This window comes from Amblyomma americanum, chromosome 1 (genome assembly GCF_052857255.1).
Source record: "Amblyomma americanum isolate KBUSLIRL-KWMA chromosome 1, ASM5285725v1, whole genome shotgun sequence".
Classification (NCBI taxonomy): Eukaryota; Metazoa; Arthropoda; class Arachnida; order Ixodida; family Ixodidae; genus Amblyomma; species Amblyomma americanum.
The window spans coordinates 558,490,768-558,507,172 of NC_135497.1; the positions used below are offsets into that span (position 1 = coordinate 558,490,768).

Below are 16,405 nucleotides of genomic sequence, written 5' to 3' on the forward strand. Positions count from 1 at the left end.
CGCGTCAGGTGTACCCGCCTGCGTGAGACATCACACGCCAACTGAGTTGCATGAATGCGCGCATATCGAGTCTATTTCAAGTATAGCACGGTACCTGCCTGCACGAGACATCATTTTCTAGCATGACAACTGAGTTTCGCGATTTTCTTTCCTCAGAAGAAACGAATTAGACAACCGTCATGGACATGCTCTCTCGCTTGGCGAACAGGCGACGGCCGCTCCAAACTGCGCTGCTCTAACGCGTTTGGCGGTTTCGGCGCCATGTCACGAGAGCGAGGCAAGATCGTAAGAGAGGGAGGGTATGGGGCAGTCTGGCCACACTGGGTTTGACCTCATAGCATGGCAACACTGGCAGTTTTGTAGTCTGGCAACACTGGAATAGCAGACGACGTGTACATCTCACGAAACCCTACTGCTCTTGTCACAACCCGTATCTGTGTGGCTCAAAATCCATTCCAGAGCCCGGAAAACTGGACAGAGCAATGTAGTGTTTGCTGTGGAACGCGAACTGACGCTTCGTGCAATCAAAGACCGCACGGAGCTGTTGGTGGGTTACTTCCTCCAAGAAGACCGAGCCAACCTTCGGAAGTAAGTATCATATTATGTATGTATACTGGGCATATGTATTCCCACGCCAACACTGTCGCAACAGCTGCCGCGCATTTTTTTTTCTCGCGTGCACCGCGCATTTATTTCATATCAGACCCGCAACGGAGAAGTACAAGAAGGAGCAGCGCTCCAGGAAATCTCGGATATGGCCCGGATATGGCAGCGACGGCAGCTCGAGCAACACGTCCGTAACGCCGCTCTTCTGCACATGCAGGTTGATCGGTGCCAGCCGGAAATTCTTGCGGCTGCCTACCCACCTTCGTGCTTTTGCAAGCCTTTTCTGCCGAAGACTGGACAGTGATTTTGTTTGCCAGCCACCGTTCTCAACGTTCCGGACCATTCCGGACCATTCGGCGGCGCGTCTGCGACCGCTCCTGGCAACCATTTCGCCACCAGCAGAGACATCTGTGTTCCGGACTGCTACAGGGGGGCGTGTTTCGTCACGCATTTTGGCAGCGACGGCAGCTCGAGCAACACGTCCGTAACGCCGCTCTTCTGCACATGCAGGTTGATCGGTGCCAGCCGGATATTCTTGCGGCTGCCTACCCACCTTCGTGCTGTTGCAAGCCTTTTCTGCCGAAGACTGGACAGTGATTTTGTTTGCCAGCCACCGTTCTCAACGTTCCGGACCATTCCGGACCATTCGGCGGCGCGTCTGCGACCGCTCCTGGCAACCATTTCGCCACCAGCAGAGACATCTGTGTTCCGGACTGCTACAGGGGGGCGTGTTTCGTCACGCATTTTGGCAGCGACGGCAGCTCGAGCAACACGTCCGTAACGCCGCTCTTCTGCACATGCAGGTTGATCGGTGCCAGCCGGAAATTCTTGCGGCTGCCTACCCACCTTCGTGCTTTTGCAAGCCTTTTCTGCCGAAGACTGGACAGTGATTTTGCTTGCCAGCCACCGTTCTCAACGTTCCGGACCATTCCGGACCATTCGGCGGCGCGTCTGCGACCGCTCCTGGCAACCATTTCGCCACCAGCAGAGACATCTGTGTTCCGGACTGCTACAGGGGGGCGTGTTTCGTCACGCATTTTGGCAGCGACGGCAGCTCGAGCAACACGTCCGTAACGCCGCTCTTCTGCACATGCAGGTTGGTGACCGTCACTTATCTTTACCACGCGGTTATCACGCGCTTTTGCTGCCGTTGCTGCCAACTTGCTACAGTGTTCAGTGCTTTAATTGCGAGCCATGCCTCGGTGCTGTACTTGTCGCGTGGCGCTTCGTGATGACGAGCCTTCAATAGTTTGCTGTGACTGCAAATTTCATTTTCATGCTGTTGAGTGTTCTGGTATGACTGAAGAAGTGTTCAACTCTAAAAAAAGCAAAAAGTCCTGGAAATGTGCAATGTGCAGGCCAAGTGGCGCTCGGGACGACAGTCCCGTGGCTTTTGGGAAGGAGGACGCTGAACTAAAGTCCCTCGTATTAGAGATCAACCGGAAATTGTCATCCCTTCTCCCACTAACAGACAAAGTAGATGGCATTGAACAATCGATCCAGATGTTATCGAACCAGTTCGATGCAGTGCAAGAAAAGTTAAAGCAACAGGGAAAGGAAATAAAAGACATTAAGGCACGAATTGACCGAATTGAGAGAGAGGAAGACATTGAGGGCCTGGCGCGACTGCAAATGGATGTTGATGAGCTTGAGTGGCGGAGTAGGCGGTTAAACATTGAAATACATGGTCTAGCGGAATCTCAAGATGAAGACCTCCTTGCTAAAGTCAATGAACTTGCGGACGAGTTGAACATGCATCAACTCGTAAAGGAGGACGTTCTGGCTGTTCATAGGCTGCCCGCGAAGCCCGGGTACACAAAAGCCGTGATCGTGAGGTTTGCGCGCCAGGACCTAAGAGATGCATGGTTGGAAAAAAGAAAAGCTCTGAGGGATTCCGAAGGAAAGAGGTGTATCACAGAAAACATGACAAAGCGTTCAAAAGCGCTCCTGGTAGCTGTCAAGGCATGGGCTAAATCGCATGACTATGACTTTGCCTGGCACTCAAACGGAAAGGTCCTGGTGCGCAGAAGGCCTGGGGACTCCGCCGTAGTCATCAAATGTGAAAGTGATCTCTCAAACCTGGTCACCTGAGTCTTGTGTCTGTGCTGTGTTGCCTTTGTACTGTCTAAATTCCAAGTTCAATGGCGCATTTGGGATACATATCTTTGGATGAGCTAACCAAAGAATATGGAAATAGAGACACTCTCCTGCGTTGTTTCCATTTAAACGTTCAGTCTCTACAAAACAAAACTGCTGAACTTGAGTGCTTATATTGTCACGTGCTGCGCATGGGCTCTGAGGAATAAAGAAGACGTGCGGCGGCTGGAAGTAGAAGAGAAAGTCAAGTATCCTGCCGCCGGCGCACCAGGCTCCTCTCGACCTGCCTTGTAAATATTATTTGTAAATAGAACCTGTAACAGTGTGGTGGAGGTGCTGGGTCGATCACCACGGACCCTTCTCGCAAACGCTGCAGCCGAAGAATCGCCGGATTGCCACCGTTGCCCGTGCAAATGCCCAAGGAAGCCGACGCACGTCCGACCGGCGCCGCAACGCCCGCTTGGCAGCACTACCGTGAGCCGCGGACGTTTTCCGGGAAGGCTGGCGAAGACGTGGATGATTGGCTCACCAATTACAAGCGGGTGAGCAAATACAACGGCTGGGATGCCACTCTTCAGCTGGCCAATGTCGTCTTCTTTCTCGATGGCACCGCGCTAACTTGGTTCGAAAACCATGAGGCATCAATAACAAGTTGGGACCGCTTCATGGAAGAGCTCCGCAGCTGCTTCGGGGATACTGTTGCCAAACGAAAATGCGCTGAGCAGTCTTTGCTTCAGAGAGCGCAAGTGCCTGGAGAGACCTGCACGACTTACATAGAAGAGGTCTTGAAGCTGTGCACAGTCGTTAATCCCAGTATGTCCGACGAGGATCGCGTTGGTCATCTCCTCAAGGGCATCGCAGAGGACGTCTACAGCTTTCTTATTAGTAAAGAAAATTTAGACTCGCCCACGGATATCATCAAGCACTGCCGCACCTTTGAAGCTCTAAAACTGCGTCGAATTACTCCCAAGTTCGGTCGCCTGCCTAACGTTACCACCGTCGCCAGCGTGGATTTCCACGAGCCTGTGAATGCGGCGACTCTCCCTGACGTCATTCGTCAAATCGTGCGTGACGAACTCTCCCGGCATCAAGATCTTGCGCGCCGCAGTGAGGTCCCGTATGGGAGCTGTTCTCTGCAGGCGGCTCCCGCCTACCGCTCCTCCCCTTGGAGTTTGTCTGCCCAGGCCCCTACCAGTGCTACTCGCATTGATTACAGCGACGCTCCCCGGATCACCCGCCCCGGCCCCAGGGCGCCAGCTCATCCGCAACGCCACCTGCGGCAGCCGGAGTACGATGGTCGTTTCGACACTGGCTACGAGGAGTGTTATCCCGAGTGCCCCCCCGACCCACCACTTTGTTACCGCTGTGGTATGATCGGTCACATCTCTAGATTCTGCCGTCGCCGGGGCCAGTTTTCCCGCTCCCAGCGCCAATGGTCGAACCCTCGCCTGAGTTTCAATGCGCCTGTTCATGACCGTGTCTTCACATCGTCTCAGCGCGCATCCAGTTACGCGCCACCACGGAACGACTCCCCTGCCTCTGACCGAAGTCTGACTCCACCTCCGCACCGCTCTCGCCGCTCGCCTTCTCCCCAACGTCGTTCCCCACCGTCCCCGGGAAACTAGCGTGTGCGGCCGATGGAGGTGCGGTCGCCGGATCATCGATAGTGCCAATTCCTCTGCCCATTGTTATGTTAAGGAACCGCCTTGAAGTTTTAGTGGACGGTATTTGCGTCATGGCCTTAGTGGACACTGGTGCCACGGTGTCAGTGATGAGTTCAACTTTCAAGAACCGTCTGGGTCGTAAAATAATGTTCGCTTGGGATCGTGCTGTTATATTCCGGGGTGTAGGGGGAGAATCATTGGTTCCGATTGGTATTTGTTTTGTGAATGTAGTGATCGCTGGCCACATGTTCCGAACTGAATTCACGGTGCTCCCTCGTTCTACGCATGACATCATCCTCGGTATTGACTTTTTGCACCAGTGCGGCGCTACTCTCGACTTCCGCAGTGGTGGCATATCGTTAAGTCCTGGCCTTCGGTCAGCTCTCATAGAAGACTCGCCAGTGGTTGCCCAAGTGTTTTCTGTCTCTGAAGATACCGTCGCTCCAGCAATGTCTGCCATATTCGTTCCCGTTGTGTCCTCGAGCACGATTTCTGATGCCTTCGATGCTGTGGTGGAACCTTGTTCCCTTAACTGTGCAAAGAAAAGTGTGCTAGTACCCCGCAGCGTCGTCCATGTGACCAAGGGCCATGCCACTCTTTGGACTGTCAATCATTCCAACGAACCTGCAGTATTGCCATGTGGTTTAAAACTTGCTGGCTTTGAAGAACGTTTTTCTGTACCAGTTGCCGCGATCACTGACAACGTGTCTCGTCCAACTAGACGCCGCGATCTGAGCGACTCTCAATTCCTAGCCATGGTCAACAAATCCCTACCCACTAGCGACCGCCAGGTACTAGTGGCCGTTCTTATGAAGCATGCGGACGTGTTTGACTTTGGTCGCGACCAACCACCGCCGATTCCAGCTTCCCGTACCCATCACATGATCAATACTGGATCTGCACAGCCGATTCGCCAGAAGCCATACCGCGTCTCGCCTTCCGAACGTCAGATAATCGATGAACAAGTCCGTGACATGTTGCACCGCGGCATCATTCAGGAATCTTCAAGCCCGTGGGCTGCTCCAGTGATCCTTGTCAAAAAGAAAGATGGCACTTGGCGATTTTGTGTCGACTACCGCCGGCTTAACACTGTCACAAAGAAGGATGTTTACCCGCTCCCGCGCGTTGATGATGCCATTGACTGCCTCCACTCAGCCTCCTACTTTTCCTCGGTGGATCTACGGTCCGGGTACTGGCAGATCCCGATGCACCCGCAAGACAAAGAGAAGACAGCATTCGTGACACCTGATGGGTTGTATGAATTTAATGTTATGCCTTTCGACCTTTGCAACGCTCCTGCCACTTTTGAACGATTTATGGATACGCTTTTACGTGGCCTGAAGTGGCAAGTTTGCATGTGTTATCTGGACGATGTTGTTATTTTTGGTAGGACCTTCGCCGAACATAACAGCCGCTTAGCCATTGTCCTAGACTGCATAGAGAGAGCGGGCCTCGTGCTGAACTCGAAGAAGTGTCGCTTCGGTGAACGCCAAATTACTGTGCTTGGTCATCTCGTTGACAAGGATGGCCTCAGACCCGACCCGCAGAAGGTTGAAGCTGTAAGCAGTGTCAAAGAACCCAAATCAGTGAAAGAGCTCAGGAGTTTCCTAGGACTTTGCTCATATTTTCGGCGTTTCGTTCCCAAGTTTTCTGATTTAGCCTACCCGCTTACAAGTCTCCTGCAGAAAGACACCCCTTTCCACTGGACTCCCGAATGCGACTCCGCGTTTCGGCAGCTCAAGTTTCTCCTCACCTCGCGGCCAATATTGCGTCATTTCTGCCCGACAGCACCGACTGAACTCCACACTGACGCCAGCGGCATCGGCGTGGGTGCTGTGTTTATCCAACGCCATGAGGGCAATCAACACGTTGTCGCTTATGCAAGTCGCACCCTCAGCAAGTCGGAACGCAATTACACTGTAACAGAGCAAGAGTGTCTCGCCGTTGTTTTCGGCGTACAACGGTTTCGTTCGTACCTTTATGGACGTGCTTTTACAGTCGTCACAGACCATCACTCTCTGTGCTGGCTGGTCAATCTACGCGACCCCTGCGGTCGGTTGGCCCGCTGGGCGTTACGCCTCCAAGAGTTTAACTTCAAAGTGTCTTACAAAAGTGGCCGCCAACACGCCGACGCAGATTGCCTCTCGCGGCTGCCGCTCACGGTTACTACTTCCGATGATGAAAACTTCGATGACTATCTCGCTGCCGTTTCCCAAGAGTTTCCAGATCTTGGCACTTTTCAGATGGAACAACGCAAGGATCAGCACTTGGCGCCGCTTTTTGCCGAAGCCCGTGACCCGACATCCGCAAGCCCTTTCTGCGTTCGCGACGGTTTACTCTACAGAACGAATTACTCGCCTGGAGGTGCGCGCTTTCTCCTCGTCGTTCCGGCTACTCTGTACTCCTCTGTTCTGCAGGCAATGCACGATGACGTCACGGCTGGGCACTTGGGGTTTGCCAGGACCCTTAACCGCATCAAAGAACGTTTTTACTGGCCAAAAATGCGTCACATGGTTCAGCGCTACGTGGCCACCTGCGTGCAGTGTCAGCGGTTCAAGCTTCCCACGACTTCTCCGCCTGGACGCCTGCATCCTTTGCCACCTCCAAGCACGCCATATGAACAAGTTGAACTCGATCTGCTCGGCCCATTTCCCCGCTCGTCCAACGGTAACCGCTGGATTATAGTGTGCGTTGATCACCACACCCGTTACTGTGAGACCGCCGCCCTACCTTGCGCCACCGCTGCTGAGGTCTCGCTCTTCCTTCTTCGTGCTGTCATCCTCCGGCATGGACCTCCTCGAGTTGTTATCAGTGACCGCGGTCGCCAGTTTACGGCAGACGTTGTGGAAGAGCTTCTGCGTCTTAGTTCATGCCATTTTCGCCACTCGACGCCGTACCACCCCCAAGACTAATGGACTGGTTGAACGTACCAATCGGACACTCACGACCATGCTGGCCATGCATGTCGATTCCCGCCATAAGAACTGGGACGACGTGCTTCCCTTCATTACATACGCCTATAACACGTCGAGGCATGAAATAACTGGTTACAGCCCATTCTTCCTTCTTTATGCCCGTCCGCCTCGAAGCTCCCTCGACAGCATCTTACCTTTCTCTCTCGACACCGAGCCTTCTATTGCCAACACTCTATGTCGCGCTGAAGAAGCCCGTCGGATTGCCCGGATACGCACCTTGGCATCACAGCATCGCTCTAAGCAGCGTTATGACCGCCGGCGCAAGGATGTCTCCTACCTGCCCGGTGACGTTGTATGGTTGTGAACGCCCCTACGCAAGCGTGGCTTATCAGAAAAGCTGCTATCCCACTACACAGGCCCGTTCATCGTTGTTGCTCGCCTCAATGACCTCAACTATGTCATCTCTCCCCAATCAACGCAAGGACGCCGCTCAAGGACAACCCAGGTCGTGCATGTCGCACGGCTGAAGCCATTCCACTCTCGGGACCCCGATTGATTGACTGGCCCAGAGGGCTTCGTCTGCGAACGGGGAAATGTCACGTGCTGCGCATGGGCTCTGAGGAATAAAGAAGACGTGCGGCGGCTGGGAGTAGAAGAGAAAGTCAAGTATTTTGCCGCCGGCGCACCAGGCTCCTCTCGACCTGCCTTGTAAATATTATTTGTAAATAGAACCTGTAACAATATAATAGAATACAGAATTGCTTTAATGTACTTATGTTTACCGAGACCTGGCAAGCTCATGAAACGGATGCGTTTTACCTTCCTACCATGAAAACATTTTATGTTCATAGAACCAAGCGCCGTGGGGGGGGGGGGGGGGGGCGTATCTCTTCTTGTAGAAAACTCCTTACAAGCCCGTTCATTGGCAGACTTCTCTGCTGTTACAGATAGTTATGAAATTGTGTGTGTGCAGGCAAAAGATATCGTTATTGCAGCATGCTACCGTCCTCCAGATGGCAATGTGTGGGATTTTTTTGAGTTCCTAGACAATATGTTAACATTTGTAAATGAAAATCATTATAATGTCATTATTGGCGGTGACTTTAATATTGACATGTCATGTAATACCTCCAGAAAAGTTGAATTTGAAAATCTGCTTAGTAGCAATGCCTGCTCTAACCTTATAAATATGGCTACTCGGTTGACACCTACTTCAGAAACTACTATAGATTTGTTCCTAGCTAATTATGATATAGGGTCCATCACTACAGCTATTCTTCCCTGTTCTATTAGTGACCATATGGCAATATGTTGTAAGGTTGACACTAATCCGTTTAATACAACAGAGAGCCCTGCGATGTTTTCTCAGTTGATTTCACAGAAAACACTAGACTCTTTCCGTACAGAGTTAGAAACTACAAGCTGGGACTACATCCGGAACATTGCTGATGCAAATGCTGCATATGAAGCGTTTATGGGTCGTTTCTTATGTATCTATAAAAAGCATTTCATTCGTAAGGAACGTGTAACAAAAATTATTAAAAACCTTGGATGACCCGTGAACTTCATAAAAAAATCCATAAAAAAGATCGACTTTTCAAAAAATTTATGAATTCCCGTAATGATGCGGACCTTCTAGCTTTTAAACGTTTCCGTAATGTTTTAAATAAAGAACTGAAAAAGTGCAGGGACGCCTACTACTTTCGTTACTTTTCTATGTGCTCAGGTCGAATGAGTGAATTATGGAGTAAAATGAATGCTCTTATGGGACGTGGGCAGGAAAAAGATTCCGTAGTAGAGATTATACATGACGGAAAAACGCTGAGAGGGGACGCAATGGTTAATGCTATTAACGAGTTCTTTGTTAACAGGAATGTGACTGCACGCCCTTCAGGAAACAACACAATGCAAAGTACAGCTAACACCAATACTTTTTTCTTAGAACCAACCGACATTCAAGAAGTTTGCTCTGTGTTTGCAAATTTGAAAAATTCGCGTAGCTGCGACGCTGACTATGTGCAAATTAGTCCAGTGAAATATGTCCTTGACGTTATAAGTCCCATACTAACCTACATATATAATCTTTGCCTTTCAACTGCAGTTTATCCAACAAAAATGCAAGTGGCTCGAGTGATTCCGCTATACAAAAAAAGAGTGATAACCGAGATGTTTCGAACTACCGCCCCATATCAATATTGCCTGTGTTTTCTAAAGGTCTGGAAAAAATCCTATTTAAACAACTTTCACGTTTCTGCCACAAATATGATATAATCACAAAATCGCAGTATGGCTTCCAAAAACATCGGTCCACAGAACTGGCACTTCTTGATCAAAAAGAATACATTTTGCAAAACTTCGAGGATAAAAACTACGTTCTGGGGATTTTTGTTGACTTTACGCAGGCTTTTGACAACATTAATCACTCTATTCTTTTTGATAAATTACATCACTACGGTATCAGAGGACATGCACTTAATATGTTAATTAGTTATCTCTCTCACAGAAAACAATTTGTTCAAGTAAGCCATTTAATATCTAATCAGAAAGCAATAGTCGCAGGCGTACCTCAAGGAAGTATTCTTGGTCCCTTACTCTTTAATTTATACATTAATGATATAGTATGTATATCATCTGACCTGAAGTTTGTTATATATGCAGACGACACTAGTATATTTGTGCCTTCATCCTCTTGTGCTGACGCGTTCGTTAAAGGAAACATAGCCTTAAAAAAGTTGGAAGCTTGGACAGACAGTAATCAACTGAATATTAATACAAAAAAACAAAAGCAGTAATTTTTCACCCTAAGGGTAAGCAGCTATCTACCGATTACGATCTTCTGTTTAGAGGTACAAGGATTGAGGTCGTCGAAATAATAAAGGTATTGGGCGTTTTCTTTTCCAAGACGTTGCAATGGGATGACCACGTAAACCATATTTTGCAGAAATTATGTTCCATAACAGGTATACTCAGTCGAAATCGTTATGTCTTTCCAATGTCTGCAAAACTAGCCATTTATTATGCCTTATTTTCTTCTTACATGAACTATTCTCATTTAGTCTGGGGCACAACGACCGACAAAAACCTTAGTAGTCTTTTAAGGATGCAAAAAAAGGTTTTACGGATCATTAATAATTTGCCTAAGTTTTACTCAAGTAAATTTATCTTCAGAAATCTTAAGGTCATTCCAATAACTAAAATGCATCATTATAAACTCCTACGCGAATATAAACTCAGCATCAAAGAAAATCAAAGGCTGTTTTTGGACATATCGAACTTAGAATTAATAGGCAAAGCGGCCTACAATACGAGGACAACAGACCGTTGGAAAGTGCCAAAATGCCGTACGAACTATGGGTTTCAGAGTCTTAGGAATAACCTGCCTCGATTACTAAATGAACATATTAAAGCGGGAACAGATATTTTAGGACTAAATTTCCGGAACCTGAAGGCGTTGTTTTATTAATTTGCATGTCCCTAATACACACCACACATTTCATAAACAAAACACCTTGTACAGATATTTAGCCACTGTTTCATTATGACTGCATGTCTTTATTTCCCGACCGTTCCATGAGCTTGTCGCCATACCTTTCATAAAAATGCCAAGTTATAATTTTGTTTGTCTCTGTATATTTCTGTATATTTTTTTCTGTACATTTGTTTCTGGATTGTGTTGCTTCGTTGCCGTCAATGCCAGGGGGGACCAAGATTTTTTTTTCAAGCCGTAAAGGAACGGCTTTTCTTCTTGGCCCCTTTCACAATGTGTACGTCATGTTGTGAAGAACAAATAAAAATGAATGAAATGAATAAAAAATGATGTGGGCTACATACTCAGGACGGAGCCGAGAAAGGCCAGTTCCACGCTGGCAGCGAAAGGAAGCTTCCCACTGGTATAAATAGCCAAGCACAACGAAACCGGCTCGCAGGGTGCAAAAATGTTATCGATGATGAGCCAGAAGAAAACAGCCAGTTTACGGATAGTAAGCATTTGTCATTATAAACAAACAAACGCGCCAAGTGTCTGCAATTTTGTAAGCTTCTATGTACTATTAATCTTATTAGATTTTGCTAGCATTTATGCTTGCAGATCTCTATGGGTGCATGTATTAGAGCTTAAAATAGTTTTGTAATACATACTGTCCTAATTAACGGGCATTGTGTAACCTTCACGTGCCACACACTGAAGTGCAACTCCCCACAATATTATACGCTTATCACATTGAAAGCACCTGCGACAAAAAGAGTCATGTTGTGTCAGTGACATCACCTGTAATTGGAAGCATCCGCCAAAGTTGCGCTTGCACTTCATGAATATATAGCCAAATCTTCATCATCTTAGTGAAAGCATGGCACTTGCCCTCGAGGGGAAGTAACCAAATCGAAACTTTTGTTTTTACAAAGCTATGAGATAATTGGAAATAACTCTGACATGTTTGAACTTGAATGAATATTAACGAAGCTAATATTGCTGATTAGAAAAAAATGAAACAAAACTGAAAATAAGGTACTTGAGAATTATATGAGTTGCTCAAATGAAATCATACAAATATTCACAATATCTTGTACAGGAATATTAATGTTGCTCTGACAAATACACTTGTCTGTTTCATTTCCGAAAGCTCAACAAGAGTCATCGGCATCCGAGCAGCTGCTGCTGGCAATATACGATGGGGAGGAAGCAGTATCCCCCTCTGATTCTGCTGCTGTCACGCAGCAAGAGCCAACAGACACCATCGAAGGTGCTGGCAACGTGCTCACTCAGCCAGAACAACGGCCCAGGCAGCGACCAGCGAAAGGACGCTTGGGGAAAAATACTCCAAAAGGTAAAACAAGAAACAGACATCACAGAACCTATCAACAAATCGGTTTATTGAACTGTCAAATTTCCATCTTCAGTACCTGCTCCAAGTACCTGACCAACGAATTGTGAAGTTGAGCATAGGAGAAGACAACACAACTAGACAGGACAGGCACTATACTCTGGGCCTTTTTTTTGGTAATGCAGCAGAGGTTAGTCAGGAAAGGGGAAACGAGCATTTGTCCCTGTACCATTGGAGGTGGGCCTCTGTTGCTCAGGCTAGGAGTGCAGAGGGGGGGTGGAGCTTGGACATTTATTGGAATATAAAAAGCTCTGCGCTGTCAGAGCATGACCACGTACCCGATATTTTTCGCATATCGTAACATGTTTCTAGGTTTGAGACCTGGTTCTATCTCAAAAGCAACTTGGCTCCATCCCGTTGCAGTAAGTACTGGTGAGAAGTTGGATAAAGAAGTAGGCCTTGAGAAGCTATGGCAGCAAGTTCAGGCAGTCCACCGCAGCAGTGGCGAAGTGGTTGAGCATCCGCGACGCATGCGAAAGGTGCGGGGTTCAATCCCCAGTGCCGCTGGGTACCCGCCGGTGACACAATGGGTACAAGCTTTCCTCTGATCTGGTGCTCAGCTTATTTAGGGTAAAACGCTTGGGAAATGGGCCTTTGACCCCACCTTGAGAAGTCGAAATTAACTTGTGCCATGGCACTCTTCGGCCATAGATGCCCTTGCGCCATAAAAAAAATACATAATCATCATCAGTCCACTTCAAACTGCAAATGTTGTGGGGATGATAAAAACTAAAGTGCACATGTTCTGGAGACTTCAAACACATATTAACTTCTATTCTCACTGTGCACTTTCCGCAATTTTAAACTCAAAACTTTTGGATTTGCGGTGCAATATGCCTACTGGTATTTAAGGTCAAAACAGTGATCATGCTACAGTGATGTCAAACAGTAGGTTTCCACTGGTTTTGGTAAGAGCGAGACCTAATTACAAGGTGAAACAAAAGTAGAACTCAAGTGTTGAATGGTATGATTGAGCTAAAAGAAGGGTGTCACGCAATAGAAAGCCAGCACAATTACACCAGCTGACTTAACAACAGCAGTCACTGGAGACACCAAACTGTCTCTCCCGCACAGAATGCTGAGTTTCCCCTCCAGAATGCGCCAGTTATAATCCCCTCAGGTGGTGACTGATGAAATCGGGGTTTCTTGATGACCCGGTGGTTCTAACTCGCAAACATTCACGTTACTCGAGGAAAGGAGAAGGTTGACTATTTATTTACAGCATAAATAAAACAAGAAGAAACAAGCAAGGAGAAAACTATTTACCACGACTAAACCATTGATCAGACGAATTCAACCCTGGTTCAACCCAGAGCGCTTACTTTTAAACCCTCTGTCTCCGCCCTTAGCGGGGACAGCAACCAATAAGGTAACAAGTGACCCTCCTCAGCAACCAGTGGTTAGGGAAAGGAAAATAAGGTTTCCGTCAACTAATCACAGATTGGGGAAAGAATATTGACTAAACAATCGTCGGGGAAAGGAAAGGCGAAGCTCTGCAATACCCTCCACTAGACAAACACTTGGGAAAGGAGATGTTGCAAACACACAAACAGCACATACACGACTACCATTTCCCACGACACCCACGGCACAACAGTTACCACATTATTAACATTCTCATCTGTTTTCTCTTTCGCACACATGCATGCGAGACAAACATATGCCAGAGACGATCACTCAAATTTTTTACAGAAAAAAAAAGACAGTCGTCAAGGGAAGAATGCACTTCTTGGTCACTTAATCCTAGTATCTCTTGCATTCCCTCACGTATCCTCGCACATCTCTGCATTCCCTAAGTCTCGGCAACACCTTGACTTCGTGCACACATGGCGACCACTGTACATGCCTAAGCTTCTTCAAGACAGGTTATGCCCGCGACTGCGGGAAGAAAACAAAGACACCCGCTGCACGAAGGAGAGGCAGGTGAAGGGGAGGCAGGTACGGGACGGGTCCCTTTGCTGGCAACGCGCTGGTCACAATACAGCCGCCGCCGAGTCCTCGTCGGGCATCCTTCTGAGTCTATGTGACTCCACAGGTGCGGCATTCCTCGCGAACCCAAGACCGACTGGTGCCAAGAAAAGTTAATCGAACTTCACAAGCACCCAGCCACATTCCTTTGCAACGGTGTACTATTACAGTAATCATATTCAATTCTGCGTCTTCACACACTTTGCAACAATCATGGCGTTGATGACAGTTTGACATGTGCCCATGAGGACTGCAGATGCTCACCTTTGAACCACTTCCTTTCTATATGGCATACTGAACTACACTCGAAGGCAGGATTCTCACACAATGACGCTATTATGTTGTTAATGACATAGGACTTGGCATGTACCCATGAGGAGGCTGCAGCAAAACACCGCTGAACCACTTTCCTTTTATGTTGCACACAATGACTCTATCACCATGTTCAAAAGCACGTCTTCACACACTGAAGGGATCATAATATTGGCCACATTAGAGTTCCACGTCCTCAAAAGGGATTGGACAGAGTCAGGAAAGAACAAACGTTTTAGTCTGCCCTCCTTGCAATTCCTCCTCAAGTCATACATTGAATGGTCATATTCTATTTTGTTTTACTATTAATCTTGGTCCAGCACAATGCTGTAGAAGACCCGGCATTAAACTAAATTTAGTGCCCACCATAGATATTTTCTTCCTCCGCTAGCCTTAGACACTGGAAAGACAGTGTCTAAGTGTTTTTTTTTTTCCATGCACAATCGAACAATGGAATCGGCTGTCTGCTTGGGTTGTTGAATGTACTAACATTAATACCTTTGAGCATTCTTTGCAAGCTTACCTTTTGTAACCCTCTCCTGCCAGGGCAGCACTGCTGCCTGCAATATCTTGAAATAAATAAATAAATAAAATAAATAAAGCTGTAACCTTTTTTTGTGGTTTGTGCAAAGCAGAGTTCATGTTATCCACACGTAATGAACACCTTGAATGCTAGCGCTCATGACAGTGTTCGATATGTGTACAACTCCTAGAACCAGTGTCTAACTGGTTTTTGTGATTATTTTGCCATTTTCATAGGGAATAGTGAACTTCAATACCTTGGAATGGAGCTGTTGACGAGGCGAGAAGACAGCGAGTTCAAAATAAAAATGAAGGAGCTAGAGAGAGAGCGCCTTGAACAAGAAACAGAGTGCCTCGCCTTAGAAGAACGAAAAATAAAGCTTCAGGAGGACAGGCTTGCTCATGAAGCACTATACAGGCTTCATCGTTACGCTTCGCTTTTTCGTTACGCAGTTCACCCCACTTTCCTGGCCCCGTCTGCTCGCTGTTCTCGGAGTGCTGTCCGCCTGCACATCATCGACAGTCGTCCTGTTGCCTGTGCTTAATTCCCTCTGCGCATACCCATACCGACATGGAACAACCGCTGCAAGATCAAGCTTGGACAGCCAAGTGTGAGCCGCTGCCCACAACTACGGATACTTTGCTTCCGCTGCATTATCTTCATAGCCCCTGGCCACCGTCATCGCTATCTGCGACAATTACCGCGCCCTCCCCTGGATGCGGCTACATAAGGCCCGACCAAACCATCACAGCACTTAGTGGGCTCGACGGTGCTACAGAAATGGATCGCCCTAACTTCCTTCGCTTCTTCGTTACGCAGGTAATGAATTATCACAGCCTTTACGCCAAGCGGTTCAGTAACCGCTGTCTGTTTGTGCTGCTGGGCCCACGGCGATCTATTGCTATGTTTTACAAGTGTTCCCACATGTTGCTAAAACTATTATTGCTGGCTGGGGATGTGGAAACAAATCACAGGCCTCCCCCTCCTCTGCTGCTGGCAATTGCAATGATATACTTGCCGCACTTACAGTTTTACAATCCGGGCGGTCAACAATCCTTGAGCAGCTAGGCTCTATCAAGTCCACCCTTGAAGAGCATGAGAAAACATTTGTGCACCTAAACACTATGCGTGCGAAGATTGAGACAGATTTCCACTCTATTTCAGATATAAGGTCTCAAATTGACAGTATACAAAGCATTACCGCCAACTGCTCAGCTCTAGTGTCTACTTTGACTGCCCGAATGTATGACCTTGAAAACATGTCTCGCCGAAGCAATTTGGTATTCTATGGGCTCAAAGATGCGGAAAATGAAAGCTGCAGTGATTCTGAAAAATTAATAATTGATCACTGCCAGGAGAACCTGAATATAACCATTGAAAGCAATAATATGGAGCGAGCGCGTCGTCTGGGCACATTCAAAAGAGAAAAGCATTGCCGAA

The 16,405-nt window shown here is 47.7% G+C and overlaps 1 long non-coding RNA gene across 1 annotated transcript; it reads left to right on the top strand.

The window, feature by feature from the left end:
• Positions 1–807: 807 nt before the first annotated feature.
• Positions 808–15,307, top strand: LOC144108492 (uncharacterized). Its single transcript, XR_013309487.1, has 3 exons — positions 808–1,702; positions 11,902–12,105; positions 15,202–15,307. It is a non-coding gene; the product is annotated as an uncharacterized LOC144108492 (long non-coding RNA).
• The last annotated feature ends 1,098 nt before the right edge of the window (positions 15,308–16,405 follow it).